The sequence below is a fragment of the Mus caroli genome, unplaced genomic scaffold (genome assembly GCF_978045245.1).
Source record: "Mus caroli unplaced genomic scaffold, Mus_caroli_1 scaffold_8, whole genome shotgun sequence".
Lineage (NCBI taxonomy): Eukaryota > Metazoa > Chordata > Mammalia > Rodentia > Muridae > Mus > Mus caroli.
The window spans coordinates 84,902,160-84,919,736 of NW_028227263.1; the positions used below are offsets into that span (position 1 = coordinate 84,902,160).

Sequence of the window (17,577 nt, forward strand, 5' to 3'; positions counted from 1 at the left end):
ATAAGAGCAAGAATTCTCAAGTTTATCATAGTTTAGTGAAACAGTGAAGTGATTACAGATTATGGTATGCTCAGAGTACATTTGCAAACACACAATATTTACATATTTATATTTAAAAAATTGTATGAAATTTAGACACCAGGAAAGCAATAGTAGAGTTTATCCTCTGAATGTCATGTGACCATTAACATATGTATGAACATCACATGGCAAATGTCGCCTGTGTATACACAAATGTACACATATGTACACACATACACATACACACACAATAACACAGAGAATGGTTAAAATTTACATCAATTTTGACAGAATATTTTTCTAATATATCTCTTAAAATATTTCTTATCCATCATGTCATTTTGGGACACTCCAGGCACATAGAACTCAAAATCTTCATTTTTTTAATCCCTTAATGCAAGAAGCTCTTTGCAGGGTACTCTAATGCACATAAAGTTATAATCAAGGTTGAAGGCTCATGCACATAATAATGGCACTGGTGGAAACAAACAGGCAGATTTCAGAGTCTGCAGCAAGTTCTACTTCTTAGCCCAGCATCAAAGACAGAATAGCCCAGAACAAAATGAAACCTTTCAAGTTAATAGCTAGGATCTAGTTCCAAGTCAGATACATGCTCAGCTTCCAGGTTTTGCTGGCTATTTTATCTGATGTTAATTAGAGCTAGAGCCAACATTAAATTATATTTTATCCATTTTCCTTTCAGTTTCTCTGCTTCTACTGTAACATACACGGAGACAGGAGAGATAGACAAAACAACAGCTTTGATAGAAATCTCCTTAGGTACAGTAAATTTTTGATCTCCATTCATAGACTTGGGATCTCTCTCTCTCTCTCTCTCTCTCTCTCTCTCTCTCTCTCTCTCTTAGATTTTAATATTTGTTGTCCACTCATACTAAATTATTTTTCAGGAAAATCAAGCAATAAAATATCTAGAAAGTTATGTATCTGTTTTATTTTGCTCCTTAATAAATAAGTTTGTTTTTTTAACACATTTTATTAGATATTTCCTTCATTTCCAATTCAAATGGTATCCCAAAAGTCCCTTATACACTTCCCTACCCTGCTCTCCAACCCACCTATTCCCACTTCCTGGCCCTGGTATTCCCCTGTATTGGGGCATATAATATTTGCAAGACCAAGGGCCTCTCCTCCGAATGATGACCGATTAAGTCATCTTCTGATACATATACAGCTAGAGACACAAGTTCAGGGGGGTACTGATTAGTTTATTTTGCTGTTCCTCCTATAAGGTTGCAGACCCCTTCAGCTTCTTGGTTACTTTCTCTAGCTCCTTTATTGGGGGCCTTGTGTTCCATCCAATAGATGACTGTGAGTATCTACTCTACTCAGCTATTAAAAACAATGAATTTGCATGATACTCAAGAAGAATGAAGACCAAAGTGTGAACACTTTGCCCCTTCTTAGAATTTGGAACAAAACACCCATGGAAGGAGTCACAGAGACAAAATTTGGAGCTTTGATGAAAGGATGGACCATCTAGTGATTGTCATATCCAGGGATCCATCCCATAATCAGCTTCCAAACGCTGACACCATTTCATACACTAGCAAGATTTTGCTGAAAGGACCCAGATATATCTGTCTCTTGTGAGACTATGCAGGAGCCTAGAAAACACAGAAGTGGATGCTCACAGTCAGCTATTGGATGGATCACAGAGTCCCTAATGGAGGAGCTAGAGAAGGTACCCAAGGAGCTAAAGGGATCTGCAACCCTATAGGTGGAACAACAATATGAACTAACCAGTACCCCAGAGCTCTTGTCTCTAGCTGCATATGTATCAAATGATGGGCTAGTCGGCCATCACTGGAAAGAGAGGCCCAATTGGACAAGCAAACTTTATATGCCCCAGTACAGGGGTATGCCAGGGACAAAAAGGGGGAGGGGTTGGGTAGGGGAGTTGGGGGGGTGGGAATGGGGGACTTGTGGGATAGCATTGGAAATGTAAATGAGGAAAATACCTAATAAAAAATTTAAAAAAAACAATGAATTTATGAAATACTTAGGCAAATGGATGGATCTGGAGGATATCTTCCTTAGTGAGGTAACACAATCACAAAAGACCTCACATGATATCCACTCACGGATAAGCAGATATTAGTCCAGAAACTTAGAATACCCAAGATACAATTTGCAAAACACATGAAACCCAAGAAGAAGAAAGACCAAAATGTGGATACTTCATCACTCCTTAGAATGGGGAACAAAATACTATGTAAGGAGTTACAGAGACAAAGTTTGGAGGTGAGATGGAAGGAAGGACCATCCAGAGACTGCCCCATTGGGGGATCCATACCGTAATTAGCCACCAAACACAGACACTACTGCATAACCCAGCAAGATTTTGCTGACAAGTTCCTGATACAGATGTCTCTTGTCAAGCTATTCCAGTGCCTGGCAAATACTGAAGAGATCTCTCTCTTGATTGGTGGTAACTCTATTCTCCATATGAATACACACTCAGCAATCATAGGTGAACAGACCTAATATAAGTCCCTAAAGAGAGGGCTTTTGCTAGTCAGGCTCCTGGTTGGTGTCCAGCTCTCAGCTGCTTCCAGGCTCTGGCCAGGGCCTGAATGCATGATCCTCAGTAGAGAAGGGGGACTGCTCCTGGGAGCTGTAGGAGACAACCGATAGAAGTGTATGTGCTGTGGGGTGGCATTTTGGGATTCCCAGCAGTTCTTTTTAGAGTCATTCTCTACTTTTTTATTGGATATTTTCTTTATTTACATTTCAAATGTTATCCCTTTTCCCAGTTTCAGCCCTCCTGGAAATCCCTACCACATCCTTCCATTCCCCGCTCCTATGAGTGTGTTCCTCCACCCACCCAACCCCTCCCACCTCCTTGCCCTCTATTCCCATACACTGGGTCATATATCAAACCTTCATAGGACCAAGGGCCTCTCTTCCCATTGATGCCTGACAAGACCATCATTTACTACATATGCAGCTGGAGCCATGTGTACTCATTGGTTGATGGCTTAGTCCCTGGGAGCTCTGGGGGTACTGTTTGATTGATAATGTTGTTCCTCCTATGGGGTTACAAACCCCTTCAACTCCTTCAGTCCTTTCTCTACCTCCACTATTGTAGACCCCATGCTCAGTTAAATCGTTGGCTGTGAGCATCTGCCTCTGTATTTGTAATGCTCTGGCAGGGCTTCTCAGGAGACAACTATATCAGGCTCCTGCCAGGGTACACTTCTTGGCATCTACAATAGTGTCTGTGTTTGGTAACTGTATATAGGATGAATCCCCAGGTGGGACAGTCTGTGGTTGGCATTTACTTCAGTCTCTGCTCTACACTTTATCTCCATATTTGCTCCTGTGAGTATTTTGTTCTCCTTTTTTTTATTTTGTTTTTTATTAGGTATTTATTTCATTTACTTTTCCAATGCTATCCCAAAGTCCCCCATCCACTCCCCCAACTGCTCTCCCACCCACCCACTCCCACTTCTTGGCCCTGGCTTTCTCCTGTACTGACGCAGATAAAGTTTGCAGGACCAATGGGCCTCTTCACTGATGGCCGACTCGGCCATCTTCTGATTCATATGCAGCTAGAGACACGAGCTCCAGAGGCATACTGGGTAGTTCATATTGTTGTTCCACCTATAGGGTTACAGATCCCTTTAGCTCCTTGGTTACTTTCTGTAGCTCCTCCATTGGGGACCCTGTGATCCATCCAATAATTGACTGTGAGCATCCACTTCTGTGTTTGCTAGGCCCCAGCATAGTCTCACAAGAGACAGCTATATCTGGGTCCTTTCAGCAAAATCTTGCTAGTGTATACAATGGTGTCAGCGTTTGGAGGCTAATTATGGGATGGATCCCCGTATATGGCAGTCTCTAGATGGTCCATCCTTTCGTCTCAGCTCCAAACTGTGTCTCTGTAACTCCTTCCATGAATGTTTTGTTCCCAATTCTAAGAAAGGGGCAAAGTGTCCACACTTTGGTACTTTGGTCTTTATCCTTCTTGAGTTTCATTTGTTTCACAAATCCTATCTTATATCTTGGGAATTCTGAGTTTCTGGGCTAATATCCACTTATCATTGAATACATATTGTGTGAGTTCTTTTGTGATTTGGTTACCTCACTCAGGATGGTGCCCTCCAGGTCCATGCATTTGCCTAGGAATTTAATAAATTCATTCTTTTTAATAGCTGAGTAGTACTCCATTGTGTAAATGTACCACATTTTTTTTTTGTATCCATTCCTCTGTTGAGGGGCATCTGGGATCTTTCCAGCTTCTGGCTATTATAAATAAGGCTGCTATGAACATAAAACATCCACATTTTGATCTTTGTTCTTCTTGAGCTTCATGTGCTCTGTGAATTGTATATTGTCTATTTGGAGCTTACCTGCCAAACCAAATCCAGCCCAGTTTTCTCCATTGAAAGGAAAATAATGCACCCATTAGATCTCCTTTTTCTTCTTTTTTTCTTCCATATCTTCACACATTCATTTTACCATTGCTTACAATTCAGTTCATGAACACGAAGACAACAATGATGTGACACTTCTAACAATAAACAATTTAGAGTTTGTTACACACAATAGAGAAAAAAACTTGTGCATGGGGAAATATGATCCATATCCATGTAATGACCTAGTATTGACAATATAGAATAAATATTCTGCACTTGGTCTGGAAAGCCACAGAATTACACAGTAGAAGGGACTGCCTCAACCTGTCACATGTCTCCCTGTTCTCACTCCATACTCTGCAGAAGATCCCTATTTACTCTCTTGCTTGCTATATCGCCATACTCCAGAGTTACCTGTAAACTCACTCCATTTGCTGTAATGATATGATATTTCTCCTCAAAATAGTTCTACTCTGAATGAGAAAATTAGTTTCTGTGTTCTCAAATGTGGAATATTATATATAAGAACCAGAATAAATTTCTCACTTCAGTGTGATGTATTATTAAAATTTGGTGCTTCTTTTTTGTGTATTTGGACTTCAGAACTACTGTCTTTCCTCCAAGGTAACCCAGCCATTATTACACAATAAGAAATGAATATGGTCACTCCCTGGCCATTTTTCTTGAACTCAGTAACAATCAGATAATTTCATTCATAGAAAAAAGCACAAACACTTTTACATTTCATATATTTTTGGTCCAGCTAAAATAAAAACATTGAGAGAAGATCAAATAAAAGATCAAATAAAAGATTCATGGATGCAGTAGAATAGAGTGGAGTGTTGGATGTTTACATGGGATAAGAGGCTGTGTAGTAACTCAGTTTAATACTTTCCTTTTAGATAAAAATATGCAGGATTACAGTGTTTGCACAGTCAGAATCATTCAGGCCTTGAAGATATGAAGTTCTATGGAATAAACTATTATTTATAAAATATATGTCAAAATCAAGCATAGTCGCATACCAGGACTGGGGGTATCTCCACATTTTATTAGCCAGAAAGCCTAGAAAACTTGGTAAAGTTGGGGCCATGAAGAAACCCTGTATCAACTGATCTGGGATTACTGTATATTTACATTTTAACAGTATTTCCTGGGCATGAAAGGAAATTTAACATATGAACTCCCAACTATATTCACATGACTTGTTCAAGATCAAGCAGTACAATATTCCATTATGGCTTGACCATGGATTCATAAAATTCTATACCTACTTGAGTAGCTACTGACAATTAATAGGCTGCTGGAGATTGGGAGAGTAATTTTTCTTTAGACATGTTTCCCCTAGCTGTCTCTCATTTCTAAATTGGTTGTTCTGCATACATACATATGCTAATGAAAGACCCCCGGAGGGAGACCCTCACTCAAGTCTCGGGACAGCCGCGAACCCAAGAAGACACTGAGACCGAACTTAAGATGTAGAGAGTAAGATTTTATAAAGCAACAACAAGCAAGCACATGAACCAGAGCTCTGGGGCCGAAACTCATACACCAAGCATGGTGCAGAGGAGAATCGACGCCCGGCCCAAATTTTTCACAGGCTTATATAGGAAAGAGCCAAGGGGGGAAGCAGGGCAGGGAAAGTACAAGTTTTACGTCATTAAAGGGTCTTGCCAAGGGTTTTTCCAAGGGGCTTTCCGTAACCAAGGGGTCGTGTCCTATATTTTGGCAATGTACCCGATCTTATTGGAACATTCTGAGGTTTGTTCAAACCCTTATCTCAAAAATGTTCCTGGCACAGTCCTCAGTTGGGAGGGGTTGGACTAGGTTTGTTCCAGGAGACCCTTATCTAAAAAATGTTCTTGGAACAGTTTTTATTTGGGAGGGGGTCGGACTCTGGGGTGAAGAGTTCAGGAATGTACTCTGGGGTGAGAATTTCAGGAGTGTTCCGGGAACAATCTCCAGATGGGAGGGGTAGAACTCTGAGTTGAAGAGTTCAGGAAGAGTTCAGTAATTTTCCTCCTTCATTCCCCACTCCTTTTTAGTAAGTAGCTCTAATCTTAGAGCGAGTTTTCGGCCTCTTGGAGAACCCGATATTGTTGTCTTAATACCATAACTTGCACTGCATTTATTCTTTCTCTAATAAAAGCTACTAATTTATTGAGAATGCAGGGGCCAAAAGTGAGCAAAAGCATAAGTGTAATTAAGGGTCCTGCTATGGTGGAGAGGAGAGTGGTGAGCCAAGGGGACTTATTAAACCAGCTTTCGAACCATCCTTGTTGGCTTTCTCTTTCTCTTTTACGTATATCTAGGCGTTCTCTAAGTTTGGCCATAGAATCTTTGATTACTCCTGAATGGTCAACATAAAAACAACATTCTTCTTTTAGGGCAGCACAAAGTCCTCCTTCTTTAAGGAATAATAAGTCTAATCCCCTTCTGTTTTGTAACACTACTTCGGACAGGGAAGTTAAAGATTCTTCTAATTTGGTTATAGACTGTTCTATAGTTCTAAGGTCAACATCCATAGCTGTACGTAATTCTTCATAGTATTGGGGGGTCTTAATTAAGGCAGCGGTCCCTGTACCTACTCCTGCTGCTACTCCCAATCCTAAAAGTACTGCCAGAGTTAAGGTAACGGGTTCTCTTTTCCAGCGGACCCGGTGATCAAACTTGTCTAAAAAGGAGCTATCATCATGATACAGGAGTCTAGGAATAAGTTGAACTAAAATGCAGAAATCTTTGGAACTATTAAAAACAGACATAGATACACAAGGAGTGAGACCGGTATTGCAAGCCCATACTGTGTCTATGGGGGGCACTAGATACTGACTACTTTTGTTAGGCTGGATGTTCTGGGTCTGATTACAGAGGTGCCGTTTATCCTGAGGTGCCTGGCCTAAACAAAGCCCACTTCCTGAAACCGCTGCCAGAGTCAACTTTCTGTTTTCTCCCCAAAGGCATTGAGAATGATCTGAAGTAGTATTATAAGTCCTGATCTGAGCAATTCCTTCATAATAAGGGGGCCTAGAGGCAAAGCATAACCAACATGATTGAGTCATATTAGGATTAGTCCTATTTAAAACTAAAAAAGCTCCTTGGACTAGACTGACCAGATGGCTCTCTGTGTCTAGGGGCGGTGGGGAAACTAAGGTTGGCTTCATGAGGGAAGTATTAGTCCCTGGGGAGGGTCCCACTGTGTTGAGCTGTGGAGTTGGTGGAGCTGGTACGTCCGGGACTTGTGGGGGAGCCGGTGCGACTGGGGGGCCCTGTTCCGTAAGGACTTTGTTGGGCCCTATGGGTGTTACCGCCAGGTCTCTCACTGTCAATCTGATCGTAAAAATTAACCCAGGGTCTCTTGGTGTAATATATACTCGCCAACCCTCCTATTCCCTTTTAGCCAACTCAACCGATTTTGTTTCCCTTTTTCGGTGAATTTTATAAGTAGAGGGTTGCAGTATTTGCCTTTGCATGGTCCTGGGGGGCTGTTTTTAAAAGCGCACCCACTCTCTGGATATTTATAGGGGTTTCTTTCTCCTTGGTTTGGCTTGTCATAACCACTACCTCGTTTTACCATGATTAAGTCCCAGTCAGAGGAAGGCTTCCAGTAGGCATCCCCTGTCGTTTCACATGTCCATTTACCACAAAAGTAATCTGATGCCCCTCCACATTCCTGTTGAAGCCTTTCGCTCCGACCCTGACCGGGGCAAACATAAAATTGTGCAGCTCTAAGATTAGCTCGGTAGAACTGCCCCGAACATCCCATCATGTTCCCTATCCCATTCGGAACACACCGCTGTTCAGGGGGTGGGTTAACAAGATCAGTATGATCGGGGAGGTCCCAATTGGGAGATCCTGCTGCTAACCTACAGATGTCAGGTGTGAGATCAGGCCACCAAGTCCAAGGGGGAAGGACTGCAGTGACTGCCCATACAATGTTTCCCTCCTCATTAAGCACTTCCCAAGACTGTTGAATTGGGGCATGAGGGTTGTGGTTCCCTAGGCTTAGGGTGGCACCCGCGACACAAGCGTATTTTAAGAGGATTGTCAGTAGTTGCCACCGTCCAGTTGTCTTCATGGTTGCCTCTACCCTGGCTGGGAGCCTCCTTGACGTGGGAGGTGTGGATCCAGGCGGCGATTCCGTCTACCTTTACTGCTGTGGGAGTGGTTAGCAGCACCAGATATGGTCCTTTCCACCGAGGCTCAAGAGTACCGGTGCGATGTCGTCTGACAAGGACCGAATCTCCAACCTGGAACCCGTGGGGCACTGCCGTAGTCCCCGGTGCATAAGCTTCTTTGATCTGGTCCCAGATCTGTGTTCTGACAACTTCTAAGGCCTTTAAATGGGTAAACAGAGCAGAGGGTGAGGAAGAGTCAACACAGGGATCCAATATCCCACCAGACTCGGTCAAGGGGGGCGGTCCCCCATGCAGAATTTTATAAGGAGTAAGACCGAAACGTCCAGGTGTGTTTCGGACTCTAAGGAGCGCAAAGGGAAGGAGGGTCACCCAGTCTTTACCGCAGGTCTCAATAGCTAATTTAGTTAGGGTCTCTTTTAGAGTCCTATTCATTCTTTCTACCTGTCCTGAGCTTTGGGGTCTATAAGCACAATGTAACTTCCAATCAGTCCCCAATTGTGAGGCCAATCCCTGACTTACCTGGGCAACAAATGTGGGCCCGTTGTCTGAGCCAATTACCTTGGGGATCCCAAACCTGGGTAGGATTTCTTCAAGGATCTTCTTGGTCACCACCTGAGCGGTTTCAGACTTAGTGGGAAAAGCCTCTACCCATCCAGAGAAAGTGTCTATAAACACCAGCAGGTACTTGTTGCCATACATTCCTGGTTTAATTTCAGTGAAGTCCACTTCCCAGTAAACTCCGGGACGATCTCCTCGTTGTCTCTTTCCTTGTTCTTTGTAAGGTCGGGCAGCATTGGTGAGAGCACAAGCGTGACAGGAGTCAATCACCTGTTGTACTACCGAGTTAAGTTTCAAAATATAATAATCTGAACCCTTGATCAGCTGTAGGAGTTTATCAGATCCCAGATGAGTCAGTTGATGTAATTTTTGGACATAGTCTCTTCCTTCTTTTGTAGGTAAAATAATACGCCCATCTACAGTCCGCGCTAGCCCCCTAAAATTGAATTCTTGCGCCTGTTTGCGACAAACCATGGAATCTAATAGTTTAAAATCTTCATCAGAGTAAGTATAATTAGGACTGGTTGCCGGTGAGGGCTCTGGCAGGGGCCTGCCTTTTTCTACCGTTATTGTTACTCCTTGAGTTGCCTGCCTTGCTGCTACATCAGCCATCTGGTTTCCTCGGGCCACAGGATCCTGTCCTTTTTGGTGGCCCGGACAATGGATAATAGCCACTTTCTTTGGCATATGTATAGCCTCTAGGAGGGCCAGAATTTCTTCTTTGTTTTTAATGTCTCTACCTGCTGAGGTAAGTAGCCCCCTCTGTTGGTAGATGGCCCCAGATATGGGCTGTAGCGAAATCATAGCGGCTGTCAGTGTAAATGTTGATCGCCTTACCTTCAGCCAACCGCAGGGCTTGGTTTAGTGCCAAGAGTTCAGCCTTCTGAGCCGAAGTTCCTTCTGGAAGACCACTCGCCCAAATTACCTGTTTTTCATCCACCACCGCCGCTCCTGCTCTTCTTTTTCCCTCTACCACAAAGCTGCTACCATCTGTGTACCAGGCAGGCACACCTGGCCAAGGCTGATCAGTCAGATCCCTCCTCGTTCCAGTTTCTTCAGCCAGGACATCAGCACATTGATGTACAGGAGTGGAGTCATCCGTCAAGGGGAGGAGGGTGGCAGGATTGAGGATGGCAGGTGGAGCAAAAGTTACTCGATCATTTAGCAACAAACTCTGGTAGTGGGTCATCCGGGCATTAGTCATCCACCGGTCAGGGGGCTGTCGTACAATACTCTCCAAGGCATGGGGAGCGATTATAGTCACATGCTGACCCAGAGTAAGCTTGTCAGCGTCTTTAACAAGCAGGGCCACTGCAGCAATGGCTTTCAGGCAGGAGGGCCAACCACTGGCGACTGGGTCAAGCTTTCTAGATAGGTAGGCCACTGGCCGCTTCCAGGGCCCCAGAGTCTGAGTCAAAACCCCGCGGGCTACTCCAGCCCGCTCATCAACATATAAGGTAAAAGGCTTAGTCAAATCTGGCAAGGCCAGAGCGGGGGCTGCAAGCAGGGCTGCCTTTATGCTGTCAAAGGCTTTTTGGTGTTCCTCAGTCCAGGTGAATGGGACTTTTTCTTTGGTAAGTGGATATAGAGGGGCCGCCAGTGTTGCGAACCCTGGTATCCAGAGTCTGCAAAAGCCCGCCGTCCCCAGAAACTCACGTACTTGGCGCGGGTGGTAGGGGTTGGGATCAGCATCACAGTCTTTTTTCTGGCCTCGGTGAGCCACCACTTTCCGTCTCGGAGGGTGTATCCTAGGTAGGTCACCTCGGTACGACATAGCTGAGCTTTCTTGGCCGATACCCGGTACCCCAACTCACCCAGTTCATTCAGGAGCTTCTTGGTTCCTTCAAGGCACAGTTCCTGGGTTGAGGCTGCCACCAGTAAGTCATCTACATACTGTAAGAGAGAAATCTGAGGGTTCTGCGCTCTAAAAGGCGCAAGGTCCCGGTGGAGTGCTTCATCAAAAAGAGTAGGAGAGTTCTTGAATCCTTGGGGCAACCTTGTCCAGGTTAGCTGGCCCGTGTGTCCTCCTTCTGGGTCCCTCCACTCAAAATCAAACAGTGGCTGGCTATTAGGGTGTAATCGAAGGCAGAAAAAAGCATCTTTTAAGTCTAGAACAGTGTACCAAGTCCGCTCTGGCGGGAGGGAACTTAGTAGGTTGTAAGGATTTGGAACAGTAGGGTGAATGTCCTGCACCCTCTTGTTAACTTCTCTTAAATCTTGCACTGGTCGATAATCATTAGTCCCAAGCTTCCGTACTGGCAGGAGAGGTGTGTTCCAAGGGGATTGGCAAGGCACTAGAATTCCTTGCTCTATCAGTCTCTGAATATGTGGCCGAATGCCTTCTTTAGCTTCCTTACTCATAGGGTACTGTCTGATCGAGACTGGGGAGGCATCGGCTTTTAACTCTACCACGACCGGTGGTATTTGTTTAGCTAATCCCATCCCTGCCTGCTCAGCCCAGACTCCAAAAAAAGCGGATAGCCATTCAGGGTCTGGCAATTGTTTGGGACCCTGCTCATGGAGGCGATACTCTTCTTGTAAATTTAAAACTAAACACGCTATAGGGGTCTCTCCCCAGGTAACTTCTGGTCCCTTTGAGGTGAACTGAACTTGAGCTTTAAGTTTGGTCAACAAGTCTCGTCCCAGAAGGGGCGCAGGGCACTCAGGAATCACAAGAAAAGAATGAGTTACTTGATTTTTTCTTATTTCCAAAAGTCTCTTAGTAGTCCAGGGGTAAAATTTACTGCCAGTAGCTCCTATTACCATAGTCTTCTTACTTCCTAATTGTCCTAACGGTTTAGTCAAGACTGAATGTTCTGCTCCTGTGTCTATTAAAAAATTAACAGGAGTCCCCTCCACAGAAAGTGTTACCCTAGGCTCAGGGAGGGGGTCCGAGCCCCGACTTCCATAGTCTTCCTTCATAGCCAACACCTTGTGTTCTCTTGGCTTCCTTTTGGGGCAATTTCTGGCCCAATGTCCTTTCTCTTTACAGTATGCACACTGGTCTCTTTCAAGTGGAAGTTTCTGTTCTCCTGGACGTCTTCTCGCCCTGTTGCCCAGGTACCCTGACTGTTCTTTTTCTGCCTTTTTTGCACCTACTACTATGGCCAAAATCTTAATTAAGTTTCTCTCTTGGTGGCGATCACGCCGATTTTCTCTCGCTTCGAGCTCTCTCTTTTCTCTCTCTTGCTTTTCTTCCTCTTTCTCCCTCTTGTGATACACTCTCTCAGCTTCTCTCACTAAATCCTGTAAGGTATAATCTTGGAGCCCCTCTAGTCTCTGTAACCTTTTCTTGATATCAGAGGCAGACTGACCAATGAAAGCCATAGCCACGGCTGCTTTTTGACCCTCTGAAGAGGGATCAAACGGTGTATATCTCCTGTAAGCCTCCATTAGTCGTTCTAAGAAAACAGAGGGCGGCTCCACTGGACCCTGAAGGACCTCTCTTACCTTGGCCAAATTAGTAGGTCGCCGTGCGGCCCCTTTGAGCCCCGCCACTAGAGTCCGGCGGTAGACCGTGAGACGCTCCCTACCTTCCGCAGTGTTGTAGTCCCAATTAGGACGAGTCAAGGGGAAGGTTTCATTTATAAGATTGGGGAGATTAGTGGGGGTCCCATCTTGTCCCAGGACATTCTTCCTGGCTTCCAGCAGGATCCTTTCTCTCTCCTCCGTGGTGAAGAGGACCTGCAAAAGCTGCTGACAATCATCCCAAGTGGGTTGATGGGAGAACATAAGTGATTCAAGGAGCCCAATAAGCCCAGAGGGGTTTTCTGAGAAAGGAGAGTGGTTAGTTTTCCAATTATATAAATCATAAGAGGAAAAAGGCCAGTACTGCAAAGGAATGAGATCATTAGGTCCTGGCGCTGGCCCTCCCACATGTGCTCTAAGTGGCAAGGCGACTGTTGAATCTGGCCCCCCTTCCTCCCCAGGGCTTCGGCCTCGGCAGCTCCTAGTTCCCCCCGCCGGTCCCTGAGCCCCTCTCGCTATTGGTCCCTGTGGTGGGGCAGCCGCAGGCGGCTGCTGGTGTAGGGGGTAAGGGGGAGGTTGGGAGTCCATCCAGAGGAGGTCGTCAACCTCTGGATAAATCTTGGGGGGTGCTGAGGGACTGGATTTTTCGGCTGCATCGGACTGGACAACCGCGACCGTCAATTTCGTAGGATTTGGAATCCAAAGTTGACCCACGGAGGTGGGAACTGAACAAGATTCTGCCAGGTCACAATGTAGGGGATCTGATCAGGGTGACCTCCTTCTTCCTGGAAAACAATTTGCCTGATGGCAGCGATTAGTGACAAGTCAAAAGCACCTTCTGGTGGCCAGCCCACTCCAAATGTCGGCCACTCGGAGGTGCAGAAGGTCTGCCAAGGACCCTTTCTAACCTCCACCGACTGGTTGTGAGCTCTGACCCTCACCTCTCTCCAATGCTCCAGGGTTAGAGACAGGGGAGAGGAGGCAGATTGTCCCATTTCTAGAATAATAGCAGACACAACAAGAGCAGACACGAGACTGAGACAAAAAAGAAACCAAAAACAGCGGAGACTTCGCGTCGCCCACAGGCAACTTACAGAATCAGATGGCCTTCCAAGGCCGGCCGATTTAGACCTTCCACCAAAGTGATGATCTCTTGGCCTTCAGAGGGGTCCACCAGGCGTCCCCGGTCCTCCCCTGTTCCTCCTGGGGCGTCCCCCAGGGTGAGCGTACGGTGGACACCGGACACGTCTATCCCTATCCACCCCGTGCTCTCTCCCGGAGCACGGTCTCAGGTACTCGTACTGAGCACAGAGCGTCACGCAAAACCGAAACTGCAATCGCACCAGATACAATTCAGATGGCCTCTCAAAGGCCCACAGATCGAGACCTTCCTGGCCTCCAGAAACAGAACACAGACACCAGACCAAAACAGAACAGAAAAATCTTACCTTCAAGTGGGTCTAGGACCTCTGGGTGGTTGCGCAAATCCCGGACGAGCCCCCAAATGAAAGACCCCCGGAGGGAGACCCTCACTCAAGTCTCGGGACAGCCGCGAACCCAAGAAGACACTGAGACCGAACTTAAGATGTAGAGAGTAAGATTTTATAAAGCAACAACAAGCAAGCACATGAACCAGAGCTCTGGGGCCGAAACTCATACACCAAGCATGGTGCAGAGGAGAATCGACGCCCGGCCCAAATTTTTCACAGGCTTATATAGGAAAAAGCCAAGGGGGGAAGCAGGGCAGGGAAAGTACAAGTTTTACGTCATTAAAGGGTCTTGCCAAGGGTTTTTCCAAGGGGCTTTCCGTAACCAAGGGGTTGTGTCCTATATTTTGGCAATGTACCCGATCTTATTGGAACATTCTGAGGTTTGTTCAAACCCTTATCTCAAAAATGTTCCTGGCACAGTCCTCAGTTGGGAGGGGTTGGACTAGGTTTGTTCCAGGAGACCCTTATCTAAAAAATGTTCTTGGAACAGTTTTTATTTGGGAGGGGGTCGGACTCTGGGGTGAAGAGTTCAGGAATGTACTCTGGGGTGAGAATTTCAGGAGTGTTCCGGGAACAATCTCCAGATGGGAGGGGTAGAACTCTGAGTTGAAGAGTTCAGGAAGAGTTCAGTAATTTTCCTCCTTCACTAGCAGCACTAAGTTGATTCTTTTTGTGTAAAGGAGAGAGAGGGGGGGACAGAGAGGAAGAGAAAGATTGAGAGAGAACATAAAGTTGAGATAGATAGTGATAGTACTGATAGAGTAGGTATTTTAATTCATAATATGTTTTAACAGAAAGTACTTTCATGCAGTATTTTCTGATCATGGATCCCCCCCTGAACTCCTCCCTGGCCCTTCAAACCTCCTAACCCATTCAAATCTATGCCTTATATATGTATCTTTTATGAAAAGAAACAGGAGAATAAGAAAGCAAAAAATAAAAAATAAAAGTAAGGATAGGATAAAAAACACAGAGGGAAGAAAGCCTAAAGACAAAGCAAGTATTAGCATAGCACCTATTGCCATGCTCTCCAGTAGAGTCAGCTTGATAAGCGGAGAGGCTTAAAAACTACTCTCAAGGCAAAAGAGTTTCACAGAAACTCGTTCCTGGAGTCTGGCGTTCTCTCTAACCCATACACTAATTTTCCATTCCCACGTTAGTCTAGTGTATGGATCCACGTGCTCTCTTTTTAGTATTATCCTATTATAAGTGCCTTTTAAGATTGAATTCTGACATAGCTAAAGCCTTAGTGTTCCAACAGTCCTAGGATGTCCTTGAGCAAGACCATGGGCTTAAAATTCAGTAAGAATGTGACACTTTGAATAAAAGCTAAGTCATTACCTTACACAGGAATTTCCCATCACTAAGGAAGAAGGAAGTTTCAGACCAATGGAGAAACCAGAATAGATACTTAGAACTATAGCTTAGTTACACCCATACACAAGTATTTACAATGGCCTAAGGGGAAGGTGGACTATACAATAGACTAAAATAGGAAGTATGACAAGGGCACAAAGCCCTTGATCCTGGCTTCTAAGATTAGTGAATCTTAGGTGGAGCCCTTGTTTATCCCAGTTAACAATAAATTCTATCCCAGGTAGTTCCTTTTAGACCTTTTGTGTTTGCATTCCTCTGTTTTATGTAAGATTCCAGTTACCTCATTTGTAACCTGTGGGTATGTCACCCAACATCCTTATTGTCTTCTGCGTAAAAAGTCTGATGCTCGACTTGACAAAAGACATTCAGATCCAACACAACCTCTCCTGTGTGCATCTGTCTGTCAAATTCATCAGACGCTTTGCCCACATGTGACTAGGGACCCATTCCACGCAGACAAAGGGCACCAGAGGGTCTGCGGCAACATATACAATGCAAGGATCTATGTACATAGAGAATACCTATAAATATAATGTTGGAAACCATAATAAACAACACAAGAGTAACTATTAACAATGTATAGACAAAGTATTGCATGTTTTTTCCCAAAAAAAGCATCATTGATTTTTAGTTAGCAATTTATTGCTGGACATGAGATTCTCAGCCCCATTAGTGTAGATTGTAACTCATTGAAACTCTCCTTTTTTTGGTGAATGTTTGTCAGTTAGAGATAGGTTCATGGTTGAGGATCTAGTGAAACTATTCCCTTCTTTTTTTTATCAGATCTAGAATGCTTTCTGTATTTGTGCTGTATAGACCTGTGAACATTGCCATGGTCTTTGTGAGTTCATATATGAGTCAGTTCTGTTGTATCTAGAAGGCATTTTATCCTTTGGGTTAACCATCTACAGTAGGTTTTAATTTCATTTCTAAAATAATTCCTAAATTATTTCTTTACCATAAGAACATTGTAATATCATCCACACTAATTTGGAATATTGCTTTATCAGGGCTATAACCCAGCATATATGTATTTAACAGAAGGGGATTTTTGAAGGCACTTTAATAGAAATAAAGATCTGATCCAGTCTCATCAGTCATGACTGAAGTCATTTGAAAAAGTGACACAGGGAGATTCCAGGGTCATCAGGATGCTATTCTTGGAAGCCCACAGTTAGAAACAGAAGGACTCAAACAGAAATGGTTACTTTCTAGTAACTAGCCAGTATTAAAGTCTATGAATTAAAATACATGCTTAGCCCCCAGGCACCATTAGCTGATTTTGTCTGTTGTCAGTTAGATCCAGAGGCCAGGGTGATTTATATTTGTTCAACTCTCCTTTGACTTTTCTTTATTCTGCTATAACACACAGTGAGTAAGGATACCCGGTAGAAACTGTACCATTAATGGAGATATTATTTAATGAACGTTTATTTTCCACTCATGGGTTTATGCTAACTCTCTTTGTCTTTTTCTGCTGATTGGTACTTATTGCATTATTTATTTCATTCACACACTCAGGCAACCAGAACCAACTACATTAATATGAATCCAAGCACAAAGTGGTTTTGACAGTCTCCTACCTGAGGTTCTACTCTCAGCTTCTTCAAGCCTCTAGCAAAGGACTTGACTACAATTTTTTCTAAGGTGAGGGGTACTGCTCATGAGAACTGCAGTTATCCAACACAAATTGAAACATGTGATTAACAAGATACTTTTGTGTTCCCCACCTTTGTCATGAGAGTAATTTTGCACCTGTTTCATCTCTTGGGGATTTGTTCCTCATATGAGATTACTGATTATGTTTTAGGTATTTTACTCACAACTCAGTTTTGGTTTCTAGCTTAGTAAAGAATGAGATAAACATGGCTCATCTTAATTGTTTCACTTCAGCCTTCTGAAGCTGATTGAAATGGAAGAACTTTTGTTATACTTCTTTGATAGCAACATCTATAAAATGTTAGGGTTTGGTGATATAGAGGTCGACTTAGTGATGATACTTACAGGATGAGGACACAGAGAAAAAGAATGCAGATTAGGAAGGTGAAGGTTACAAACTTTCATCTGGCAAAATAGGTAATATAGAAGGAGCAAAAATTAGGGTTTCTCAAAGGATGATCCAATCAATGGTCGACAATAAAAGTTAAA

General features: G+C 44.0%; 1 long non-coding RNA gene across 41 annotated transcripts in view; it reads left to right on the top strand.

The window, feature by feature from the left end:
- LOC115030329 (uncharacterized) overlaps positions 1 to 17,577 on the top strand; it is a 301,725-nt gene that overhangs the window by 77,765 nt on the left and 206,383 nt on the right. For 39 of the 41 annotated variants that reach the window (XR_015047882.1, XR_015047883.1, XR_015047871.1 and 36 more), the window contains 2 exons: positions 725 to 801; positions 16,951 to 17,076. This is a non-coding gene — a long non-coding RNA (uncharacterized LOC115030329). The remainder of the gene's footprint in view (positions 1 to 724; positions 802 to 16,950; positions 17,077 to 17,577) is intronic. The other 2 variants (XR_015047914.1, XR_015047913.1) reach the window with 1 other exon arrangement.